The sequence below is a fragment of the Acanthopagrus latus genome, chromosome 18 (assembly GCF_904848185.1).
Source record: "Acanthopagrus latus isolate v.2019 chromosome 18, fAcaLat1.1, whole genome shotgun sequence".
Lineage (NCBI taxonomy): Eukaryota > Metazoa > Chordata > Actinopteri > Spariformes > Sparidae > Acanthopagrus > Acanthopagrus latus.
The window spans coordinates 25,858,070-25,870,975 of record NC_051056.1 but is presented as its reverse complement, the minus strand read 5'-3'; the positions used below and the strand labels follow the sequence as shown (position 1 = coordinate 25,870,975).

Genomic DNA, 12,906 nt, shown 5'->3' with positions numbered 1-12,906 from the left:
GCTGTTACCTGAGGGGCAGCTGAAAGGTGGTAATGGAGGGCTGACTGAGGCCTGTCACTTCATGCTCTTTCACCCCGGGGACTCTGAGTGGGAAAGTAATGGCCAGGCCTGCCAGATGTAGCAGTCACTTTTAATCAAGTATACGGCTGTCACTCTGCCCGTATTGATCCCTGTGAAGTCCCCAGGCAGCCTGCAATCGGACCAGTTTCTACACCACTACAACTTTCCTCTCGCCTTTCAAACAACTCCCCATGTGGTGGCATCTCGGCCAAGTTAATCATAATCCAGCTCTGCCGTGAGAAAACAGCAGCCACAGAAAACAAGATCAGACGGGGTCATCGCCCCTGCCATTTACGATATTTGTCACTCACACACTCGTCCTAGCGCGTGTCATGATTTCATGTGAGGCACATATTTGCATGTAATTCAGGCTGCTGTGGCACCGGTGCATTCATGCACGAGTGTGAGTATTCAAAGACAGCACGCCCATTAGTGTTACAAGCTTAACGCATTAGGGAGCCAGAGCGAATCCTTCGATCTTCATTTTGTTTTGATGCGAGGTTCACATAAAATATCTCCAAGGTTAAGTAGCCACCGTGACGCCATATTTGTCTTGTCTTCACCTCCCTCAGCGAGAACACACACTGTTGTGACAGTGGGTGAAAGTCAGGATTTGGCACCTGGCTCCCCCCGCCAACCCCGTCTTTTTCCAGAGATCTGTTGCAAGGCTCTGGTTTTATTGTTCATTTGCTGAGGCCACAGGGGCTGACTATTACTGGGTCATAACTCGGCAGGATGATGAGGGATGAATTCTAATGTGGATCCATCACCAATAGGGACGGGAGGGAGGTGGCAGGAATGAGAGCTGGAGTCCTGGGGGAGATGGGAATAAAGTATGTCATGAGCACACACACGAGCACACACTTAAATGCAAACAGAGAAACACACACATAAACACAGGCGTATGCAGGCGCATGCACTGTCCTCTCTACTGGAAATATAAGATATGTTTATGCATAATATCCGCTCAGATGTGTGCTTCAGTCACATTTTTCTCAGGTTTCTGTTTGCAGCTGTTTTCCTGCTTTCATTGAATCCAAACTTCTTCTTTAACTATAAGAGAGAGAGAGAGAGAGAGAGAGAGAGAGAGAGAGAGAGAGAGAGAGAGAGAGAGAGAGAGAGAGAGAGAGAGAGAGAGAGAGAGAGAGTCACTGTTGTACGGAGGTCACTTTCCTTTCCTGCGCAACACCTTGCCGTTTTTTCCATTTGTGTACCAGTATCATGGTCGGCTGGAAAGAGGAGAGGGGTGAGAGTCTGCAGAATAATCTGCTCCACCATCCAGACACATGGTTGACTCCATGTGGTAAACCTCAGTGACAGATGCTTAGAGTAAGAGTAAAAGGAAAGGTGTTAGGCAATGACATGTGAAATAGAGGGCAGACTGTCGAGCCCCCTGCATTGCAGATGTACTCCACTGCGCCAGAGTGGACAGACAACACTGAGCAAGGCAGTGTGGAGACACACTGTTTGAGAGAATTTGGTGAAGGGGGATTTTTGTGACCCTGCATTTAAAAAAAAAAAAATAACTTGGGAATTCAAATCTTGGAGCATGAAGACGGAATATGTACAGAAGAAGCTGAATAACACAAAGGACAGAGAGGAATGTGAAATGATTCCACAGCCACATAAATCCGGCAGCCAGCAGCTGTAAAGCATATCTCATACGGAAAGTAAATTTTCTGTGCTGCTGCCAACAAAGTTATGGCAACAAAATGACGATTATTTTATTTCCGTCATAATATCGGTTGCTGCGGCAGTAAGTTGCAGTTATTCTCAGCCTTGTGTAGGCACAGAATAATTTGAAGTTGTAGGTTTTTAGTTCCATTTAGATTAAACTTTAATGATCCCTGTGGGGAAACTGGATTGTTGCAGCCGAGGAGAATAAGATGGAGCTAATAATAATAATACAACGGAGAGTACTGGAGGATAATTCAACAAGTCGCCACCAGCGAAACATGCTGAACATAATGCAGCAAATGAATAAAAATTATGGATCGTCTGCACTGAAGGGTTTATAGGTTTAAGAGGACTTTAAAGCTACTTATTCTCATCGCAGGAGAAGAAATGCGTGGAGGTACAGAATGTCCAGGGGAACAGAAATGCATATGCAAATATTCTTTAAGTCACTGTGATCACATCGGAGACAACATTGTAAAGAGCGAGACAGATAAGACATTTTATTTTTCATCTCAAAAGTTTCTTCTCAACGCTGTCGGCCGTCCGATTTTATTTTTTTTCTCTCTGGCTTTATCAGAACATCTTGTTATGTAAAGCACATCACAGGAAATTTCTATCGTCTGCACAGCTCCGCCATAATGCGAGCCATCACGGGTGACTTGGGGAGAATGCAGGATGAGTGGGGTCTGTCTTTGGGATTTGCAAGTGAAGTATCAGCCCTTGCTTCCTTACAACACACTGTTGCAGAATCCCTCTCAATCCCCTTCATGGTGGAACAAAGATTTTGCACTGTAGCTCTCATGGAAGAAAAAAATAAAAAAACACAACAAAAAAGAGACGTGGCTCCTCCAGTGCCTTCTGTCTTTTTCTGCAGGAAACAGACCGATGGCTCTATTAAAGCAGCAGCACCATACACCCTGGGTAAAATAGCTGTCAGATTTGTCACTTTCAAATGACATACCTATTAGGAGCTAATAAAACCCCTGAGCTAAGTTGAGCCAGCCGGCATACATCAAGGCTACGATTCAGCCGAGGGATGAGATGTTGAGGTGAAAGAGAGAAGGATATTTCTTCGCTTTTGTGTAAGCTTTTGTTTGCCTGTTCGGCCCCTGTCAAGTTAGACAATGCAGTTCCCTGAGAGTCTAATCGATGCTGCAAATGTCAAAGACTGGCTACGGTTGCATCGGGCTAAAACATGACTCTCAGTATGGCGTTGTTATCTGCTGGACAAAGACCTCGACAGCTGATGCCCAGGCCCCGGGGTAAGAGCCAACATCTGCAGAGGCTTTATCTTATAAAGTCTTCTCATCCACTCGATACCAATGATCCGCCCTAATCTGAGAGGTGTTGTTAATCAGGGAAATCTCTCGGTGCTAGCTGCCCCTCTGTGTGAACTGCATGTATGATAAGAGGCGAGAGTGGAAGGTGTGTTCGCTTGTCGTTTGGTAACTGTCAGATTTATAGTTTTAGAGCTCGTGATTACAGCTCAGAAAGAATCGCTTTTATTTGAGCGGTAATTATGTTTGCTCTTTGAAAGCTTCATCATATTGGATTTGTTAAACATGTGCTGGAATGCAGACGCGCGCACGGACACACACACACACACGCACGCACAAACACACACACCAAGAAAAGCAATTGTGATTCAGAGAGCATCTACAGTGAAGATTGCAGCGTCGCGTCATTAAGACAACTCCCCACCCAAGGGGATCGTAATTGTACAGATGCACAGTAAAATACCGAGCAACACACACACACACAACACATACAGGTAGCGTACCTTAATTGGCCTCACTCTCACAAGAGACTTGTATTTTTAAAATGCATTGTTATTGAAGACCAAAATTGTACTCAAAGCCTTCACTGTTGTGACGTAGTTTTCAATATATCACAGCAGATTTTTATCGCTGCAATAAAACTAGATTGGTCACAGAACACCGTCCTTCCCAAAGCAAATAAAAATTTCAGTAGTCTTGAAATTATAATGGGACTAAATAAATTTAATCAATCAATACATTGATTAGCAATTATACAGTGACGGCATTTTCTTACCAGAGTATAAAATGTTTAATGTGCTAAAAGATGACGACATGACTGGACCGACCATGGGAAGAGTATACAATCCACACTCAGCGTCTGGTTTTATGGATGATTATTATCTTCCATGACGGAAGTTTGAATCACACCGATTCTTTGAATTAGAACTAATTTCCATCACCTCCCTTTACAATCACGCCGTTGGTATGAGGAGGCTGCAGGGGCGGACGCTCGACACCTGCTTTTCACCTGTCAGCACTGAGTCTCACTGGGAGGGCATAGCACCCACCCTGCACCCCACTGTGCAGTCAATCAACCAATATAGGTCATAAGCGTAGTAACAAGGACAGAACTCTTCGCTGCTATTAACCCACACACAGCCAGTCGAATGTGTTGAAAAGCACAACAAAAACGTCGGTATCGCCAGTTTTTCCTCACGCTTTTTCAGTGCAACCTTGGCCAAGACAAATTATTGGTCTTGTGCAAAGTTAATTACAATTTTGTCTCAAACAAACAACAATCAACACCTCCTATCCTTAAACTTGTGGCTATCCTTAGAGTTTACTAGTTGCCATGCAACAGCTCACAGTAAAAAAAAACACAGCGAGTAAGTAACAACAGTCGAGTAGCTAGTCTCATTAAAAGTGACTAATCATATGTTGAAAAACACGCACGTCCACGCTTCATGCTTTCAGGGTCGACTTGCTCGAGTTACCACCGTCCCCACTGGACTCAGCAGGAATACAGAAGAACTTAAAAGGTGTTACTGACAACAATCCAACATTTATGTCACGATGCTGCTGTTGTTTGAATCATCTGCCCCTTCAAGTGGTGGCCAGTGATGCACAAACTCACACTGCTAACGCTAGCTAGCTATTGGCCACATTGCTACAATAGCTAAAGTTGATGTCACTAATGCTACTTAGCTAATGTTAGGGCAGTACAGTTGGACACATGATGTACTTTCCACAAACTGGCAACTACCAAGACTGTTGATGCTGATGAAACGTGGATACCACATGATACCAGTGATGTTATACTATTACAAAACCCTGTTAGCTACAACCAAAAGTCACAATTCTTACACAGAGGTGAAACAATCATTCTGGACCTGACAAGACTGACAGTCTTTCATTCATCCATGTATCTATTTTTATTCTGAACATCTCTACAATCTCAGCAGATTTATTTCCAAAATGATTTTGAAGCTATAAAAATGAAGATGTAAAATAGTTCCAATCCTTTAATACGTCTAAATGTCATGAGTACATGTTTGACAGGTGGCATATTTGCATATTTACCGTGTATTTTTACAAATACAAATAGTTCTTACTGAAAGTCAGAATAAGCTCCGATCTCAAACTTTTTCCCTGCTCTACAATGGCTCATTTAAACAACTTATATTTTGCTATTTTATATGTTATCAACATTATTTACGTTTGTGAACGGGACACTAATGGATGACCTTATTTCACCTCTTATGTTCCTGTATCTGTTGTTTTGTAAATTCTACTTTCAAGCAGCATTCAGCAGCCATGCCTCAGGATTACCAAATACAAGGAAACAACATCCATTCTCTTCTATCTATCCCAGACTTTCAGTGCCGAGGAGAGAAACAACCGGCCTCTTGCTATCCATCTCTTCCGGTACTGGAGGGGCTCTAGGTGATAAATTCAACTCTTACCAAAGCCCACTGGCAAGACACCAAGCACATGTTGTCCCAGGACAAATGCTTTTAAAGTGTATATTGTTCAGATTTTAGTGCTGTGTTCAGTTTTTGATACCTACTTCAATCACTAGAGAGTCGCATTATCATCTGTCAATGCATCCTCCAGACTTCAGGCTGGCTGATTACCCCATCATCCTGCCAGACATTGTACACACACTGAAACTTATCCAAGATTCCGACTACAAGACCACACAGATTCCACGGATCCCATTTGTCCCTTTAAGAAGTCTCACCTAGTCATCAACTAGGGATGGTGGGGGTGGAATCAATTTTTAGATGCGATTCGCTCTTGAAAGATTATGTCTCGATGTAGACAAGCCAGTAATCGGACATTTAAACGTAATTCTATACATCATGATTGCCTGTTTTTTGTCAGACCCGACCGTCTGTTCCTTTCCTTTCCGATGAACCAACTGGATGGTGAAACGTAGCAGTCATAAAACATGCGGTGCATTCACGTTCTTATTCACACTGCATCTTGAGTTTTGGTGAGGATGCATTGATAATGATTTTATTATCACAGCATAGCCTCCGAATAGAAATCAAATCGAAATATGAGGTGCCTGGAGCATTGGTTCTCCACCTAGGAGTAACGACCCCCCAGGGGATCGCAAGTTAATTTCCAGGGGTTTCCAGATGGTTGCGAAGAAAAAAATGAAAGAACATATTTTAGACTTGGGAACAGTTTTCACATTAGATTGCCTGTGCGACGGATACATTTGCCTTGAAATAGATTTTATTGATGGTGTTTATGAGAATCCTGTGCACAGGAGTTCTTCTTTGTGTTTCATTGTGGGACTGTCAGTATGGTGTGAGTCCATGTCCCAGTATTGGGGCGGGGGGGGGCTCGTAGACATCAACCTGATTTTTCTGAAGAGTCCAGCTTGAAAAGGTTGAGAACGACTGGCTGACAGATTCCAACCCCTATATCTCAGCGACATGCATACTGTACCTTTATCATACGCTCATAAAACTGCAAGGCTTAGGAAAACATTGAGGTTTGGGTTTTACTCGCTGTATTACGTCTATAACGTATAACAAATGCATCTTTGTTAAGTGATGTTACATTATGGTCATGATGTATCTTAACCACGTTGGAGTTTCAAGAGCACACATGAATGAAATGAATGAAATTTATGTGGTTGTTTCACTCAACCCTCCATCCCAGACTCTTTCTGCTACTTCTCTTCACATCCGCCTTTGCAGCCGAGGTTATCACTGCAGCCACTAGAGGTCGCCTGCCCACAACAAAACGTCCATATGGATTGTGATGAGCTGTTTTCATTTTCAGTCGATATGTTTTTTCATTCGTCTGATGAGGACAAGCTGTCGCAACATAACATTACATTACATTTGGGCTTTGTAAAGATTCAATCTTATATTCATGTCAACCAGAAAAATCTGAGAGTGCTGCTGCGCCTCTTGTCTAATCCTTGGAAAGAGATGAGATACATTTATTTCCCAAAATGCCACAAACTGTTCTGTTTAATGAGGAAGAAATCCAGACTTGTACAGGTAACAGCTTAATGAAGAAAAAAAAAATGCTCACTAAAGTGAAATTATCAATTTTTGTAAAAGATGAGGCTGGATAACTCGGACGTGCCATGTGTTAAAATACTAACAGCTCAATTTTCAGATTTTCTATGTATGCATCAAATTGACTCACACAAAGTGAATTCATGAATAGGACTTTAAGCAGTAGCCTCAGGTTTAGTATGCCCAGCCAGCCTTAAGCTTTTACACACAAGCGTGTCTAGCTGTGGATGCTCTAAATCCACCCAACATCTGCCTGATGTCTTGGTGAACAGACCATCGTCTCCCTTGTTCATCCTGCATCAACCTCTCAGGAGACCCTTGGCCACCTGTGACACACACACACACACACACACACACACACACACACACACACACACACACACACACACACACACACACACACACACTCTTCCTGCCCCACCCTTCCACCACATGAATAATGCATCATCAGACAGTCGGCAGTGAGCTAATGAGTCAATTGCTTAGAGAGCCTGTAGAGACGCCTGTTCCCTGTGATGGTTATACCAAGCCGTCCCCTCGCTCAGGTTGTACTCGCCACCAGATGTCCAAGGTGCGGGGTGATGAATTATGGGTCATCCCTCTCGCCACCCTTCTGCAGTGTCACCACATTAGGAGGCAAGAGCATGTGGTTTCCTATGTGGTTATGTGTCTGTGTGTGTGTATGTGTCCGTCCTTGCTCGAGGATAGACAACCGTTTATATGCACTTTCTATGAAAAGGTTTGGATCATTTAACTTTGATGATTTCTGTCTACTGAGGGCTGCTGCGGGTATTTAACTCTGCAACCAGATTATGTTCTCTAAGCATACGTACTGCCAGGCATGTGAGGAAACAGTTGTTATGATATAATAAGGTCTAAAACACAATCTGCCCGTGAGCGCGCACGGGAGGGGGATATACTATATGTATGAAAAATGCTTATGAGAGCAGATTTAAATGATTGTTTACGCATGCATGTGCGAACAAACGCTGGCCTGTGAATATGTGATCATCTTAACATCGAGCGTTGGTGCAATGCAGTTTTCTCTTTCACGGCGCGCATTCGCTGTATTTCAGATTATCATGCACATATTTGACCTTTTAATTCGTTGGCATGTGTTGCTAACTGCAACACAGTGACTCACTCTCTCTCTCTCTATCTCTCTCTTCAACCACAATTTGAAAAGCAATATCAACCATCTAAAACCTCACGATGAGCATGCCGGAAAAAAAAAAAAAAAAAAAAAGTGCGGTGCAGTGTGCAGCGAGGGGATTTAAAGTGTGACCGAAGCTCTTCCAAGGCGACTCTATTGAAGTCACAAGCGCTTGTGACAATTACAGCCAATTCCCCTCCCCAAGTCCACTCAGCCACTCTAACAGTCTCTCAGAGCAGAGAGAAGTTCTCCCAACGTCGGAGTGAAACTCTGTGTAAAGAGCAAGATTTCATTAATAATCCCTTTCAAAGTGAAACGTCTGCCTCCGCAGTTTTAGCATGATCCCACTGACAGTCGGGGCAAACTGCGAGGCCAAGTTGTAATTGGGGTGCTTGAGCCAGCATATAATGCCACAGAAAACTGTTTAACATGTTTAAACTTGGTCAAGTATTGCTAGCATTCTGTTGAGAGATTTCATAACCGTACAGTACACGGTTCACCGGCCAGCTACAGTGGGTTTCCATCAAAATCCAGTGTGTTGATTTTGTCCACGATTACTGCAGCTGTGCAACAACCAGGAAGCAGAAAACTGGGCTGGAATATAAAAAGGAAAAGAGCCTGAAGTCCAGCATGTGCAGGACTTTTGATTCATCGTTATATAAATGTTTTTCCTGATTTGTTATACTTGTGTTTACATTGTTCAGAAAGCACAGGCAATAAATCCAATTACATTGTAAAAGCATCAGTGAATTGCATTGACGTGGCTTTCAGACCAACCGCGAACAGTATGTCTAATGGGTATACCACACTCTAACAATTAGTGGAGAATCTCGCCTGTAAATATTCTCTGCGCCAAACTGTCTGGCTCCCGCTGACAGATCTTTATTAGCTTTAGGTGCCAGGAAGATGTGCATGTTTATTACCAACTGCTTCATCTATCTCACTGCAAACATCTACATTCTCTGATTCATAATTCAGAGCAGCCACTCACATTAAGATGAGCTCCTGACAAATGGTAAATATTTCATGACGGATAGCTCGACCAAAATAATCATCGCAACCAAAATAATCGAGCCCCGGCTTTCCAAAAGTGAAAAAAAAAAAAAAGAAAAAACTTAGATAGAGCTCAACCCAATCTCCTTCTTAACTCAGCCAAAGTGGCTCAAATTAATTTGAGAAAATTGTAAGGGTTTTTTCTACATCCCACATAATGAGTCGCTATTTCAAGCGATAGTTCTTACTCAGTAGAGATTTACTATTGGCCATGATTTCATTATGCATGCAACGTAGTCAAAACTCACACAATCAACATGGCCTTTATCTATTTACTTTGATTTCTGTAAATGGAGTTCTTGATGCTCCACCACCCTTCACTCTGAGCCAAATCAATGGTCGTTAACATCATGTGATTCATAGCCCGACAGTAGAACTTTATCACTGAGGTACTTAATTAATCTGGGCTTTCCGTTTGTACTAAAAGAACAAACCAGCACAGAAGATCCGCCAGCTCTCTCGCAGTCAGTCTATGAAATGTATTGGGAATAATTTCGCAGTTATTTGTAATTTCCAGTTGCAGGTTTTCAGGTGATTCTTCAAAACATGAATCAGGTCTGTAATCAGATAAATACGGGATAGTATTACTGCAAAATGCATGTAATGTATAATGAAAGTAGCTCTCAATATTTCATTTTATGCTTTTTCATTTTTTGTCCTGTTTAATAGGCTCTTGTGCATTTAAAAGATCTTGCAAGTTAAAAAGATCAAAAAGGTGCCGACCAACAGAAGTTCTTCTCTCCGACAGGAAACACTGCTCCTGAAACGCCTCATCAGTAGCTTAATTCTGTGACTTTTTGACATCACGTCGTCACCATGTCGCACACTTTCATCAATTATTGCCTGATGGCTAGTTTGGCACGTAAGAATTGGTTTAGAACAGCTGCTCTGTTGTTGTTACTGGTGCTGGCTCAGGCTTGTGTTATTTAACAAATCAGAGCAGACCTGATATTTAGATGGTGGGGCCTTAAAGAGACAGGAGCTAAAACGGAGCGTTTCAGACAGAGGGGGGAAAACAGCTGCAGCCCGGACAGAATGAGGAAACAGATGTGTTTTGAGCACTAAAGCATGTAAATCTATTCTAGTAATAACCCAAAATAAAATTATGAACCTGATAATGAGCATTAAATGTCTCCTTGAATAATTATATGTCCATGGTATATCTACCTGACTTGAATAAGACTTATTTGTTTTTGACTGTCAGTTTGAATTCAGCTGAACTGAACACTTTCATGGGTACATCTGTGTCTGTATTGCATGTTTGTCTTTGGATACTGAGGAAGAGTTTTACCAAAGTTTGCGAAGCCAGTGAAATAAAAGTTCATAAGAGTGTGTTGTCTCTTGGTATATGCTCAATATATGTGGGAAAAAAAAACATCATTGTTCATCAAACTCTCTTCCTTCAAACCAATATTTCTAAGTATAATTTTCTAAGGGCAACCAGTTTAACGTTCACATCGTGTAAAACTGCCCTTGGATGGATCAGGGTTGCTTGCGAAACTCACTTTCTTGGCCCACTTTTGAGCGATTCCAAACAAATCTTTGAAAAGTTTTGCTGAAGTCTTTAAAAAACTATAATATATATATAATTGAAGCTCAAGATCCTCAAGCTGCTGTTTTACTGGGCCTTTAAAGAGGCTCCCACACTGATGCCAATTCAGTGCAGATTCAGTTGGTGGGGTTGTTTTGGTTTCTTCTCACTATACGAGCAGGTATGAAGGGTTCACAAAGCACGTGTGAAGCCAATTATAAGAATGACACTATGGTACAAACATTAAGACCTTCGTGTCAGACGTAAGAACTAACTTGATTTTATATTGACAAAGAGTCTAAAAGCAGTTGCAGTGAATTTGTCAGATAATGTGTTATGCTGCCAAATAAATCAAAAGATAAACCAGGTTATTGTCAACAGATGCCACATATAGACCGAAACCATCAACGATCACTATGAATCACTCGAAAGATAACAATTTGATCTTCCACACTGATGAACAATAATGTTCTGTAAACAGTGGCGCCAAACACGCGCCGCACGCTCCAGCTGTGTCGGCAGCTTAAGAAAATGGATATTAATGGGCTGTTATTTCTGTATGTCTGCAGAGAAATAAAAAGAAAACCAGAAGAATTCAGTTTGATGAAAAGTTAGAAAAATACTCTGTTAGAGATGTTGTAGTTGTTGAGTGAAAATAAATTACGCTGGCAATTGTCAAAGAGGACGTCAGTAAAGACAAAACAAAATTCAGACGCCCCGTCAGAGCCGAGGTCATATCGCAGGTAAATTCATATCTTTTCACATGTAATTTGCAGCCTAACAAAGGTTAGGTAAGTGTTTCATTAGTTGTTTGAATCACCAAGACTGAATTTTTGGAGTAGACATTGAAAAAAGTGTTTCCTACATGCTATCTAGTGCCTATAAAACAGATATCCTTCAGTTACAGACCGATATCATGAACACTCCTATAACATTATTTTGAAGAGAAATGACCCCTAAAATTCTGCTAATTAGCGGTCCTGTCTGTGTTTCTGTTGTTCATTAAAGCGCTCTGAAAGTGACCCCAATGATGTAGTTTGTCATTGTTGTTGTCATTATAGTTGTGGTTTGGACTCTGGCTTCTACTTAATTTAAAATTATTTTTATATATTGATAAAATAACGGCAGGTTGAAGGTCGTGGGTTCAAGACCCAGCTGGGGAAGCGTCCTTCTGTGCAGAGTTTGCACGTTCTCTCTGGGTACTCCAGGTTCCTCCCACAGCCTAAAGACATCCAAGTGAGGTTAATTTGTCACTCCTGTGAATATGTAAGGCTTAAGTATTTAGTTGGAATGGTTGTGAAAAAGGAAAATATATGATATCACCAGACTTGTCCTTAAATTGAAAAGTCATGCAAGTCGCGCAGGGATCATCCTGTACTGTATCCGACTTTCCCTCTGCTCTTTTGGACCTTGTCACTTGTTGGAATATTACCTTTGCTCCAGTGCTGACAAGCGTCGTACTGGGATTCAACAGTCATCCTACCACGCTGAAACTTTTCTGATTTAAGTGCCACCGGAGGATGAATCACTGCCTTACTGTGCGGTGTGTCGTTCACCTTTTCCATGTTGGTCGCTCTCTATTATGCTACCGTTGTCTTTTATTTACAGCTGATATTTTCAGCCACACTTGTTACATACTTATGGAGCTTTTATAGAAGCTTCTTTCAAGTACCAGTAGTCATTTCCTGTTTGTCTGATATTGTGGTTCGAGTGTTGAATGTTTTTTTTTTTCTTTTTAAAGCAGTGCAGCAGATGTGTTTTGTTTTACTTTGTTTCAATTACGACCAAATTTGAGATTAAAGCCAGAAAAATGTTGCATTTTTAAAACTGGGACTGATTTGCATATTCAATTATCACTGAAAACACTTTATTTTTTTTGCACACAAACATCATCCAATTTAACCATTAATATCCACATTAGCAAACATCAGTCAACACGACAAAGACGCTACAGCCAATGCTAATTGCTCTGTGCAGGTGTAACAGGTGGACTAATTTCCCTAGTAAGGTATTACAATTTCCAAATCAGTGATTATATTACAGTTACTTTATCAAGTAACGCTGCACTGTTGCGTTGAAGAAAAAAAACAATGGAGGATGAGTATTTCACTTGAAGGCCACGCCTGGTGA

At 41.6% G+C, this 12,906-nt stretch overlaps 1 long non-coding RNA gene across 7 annotated transcripts in view; it reads right to left on the bottom strand.

Moving 5' to 3' along the window:
• The window catches only part of LOC119006951, a 108,461-nt gene that overhangs the window by 35,960 nt on the left and 59,595 nt on the right, over positions 1-12,906 (bottom strand). For 2 of the 7 annotated variants that reach the window (XR_005070952.1, XR_005070953.1), the window contains exons 3-4: positions 1,049-1,113; positions 9-873 (exon numbers count right to left, since the gene is read on the bottom strand). The exons of 3 other annotated variants lie outside the window; for them this stretch is intronic. This is a non-coding gene — a long non-coding RNA (uncharacterized LOC119006951). The remainder of the gene's footprint in view (positions 1-8; positions 874-1,048; positions 1,114-12,906) is intronic. 2 more of the 7 variants (XR_005070954.1, XR_005070955.1) reach the window with 2 other exon arrangements.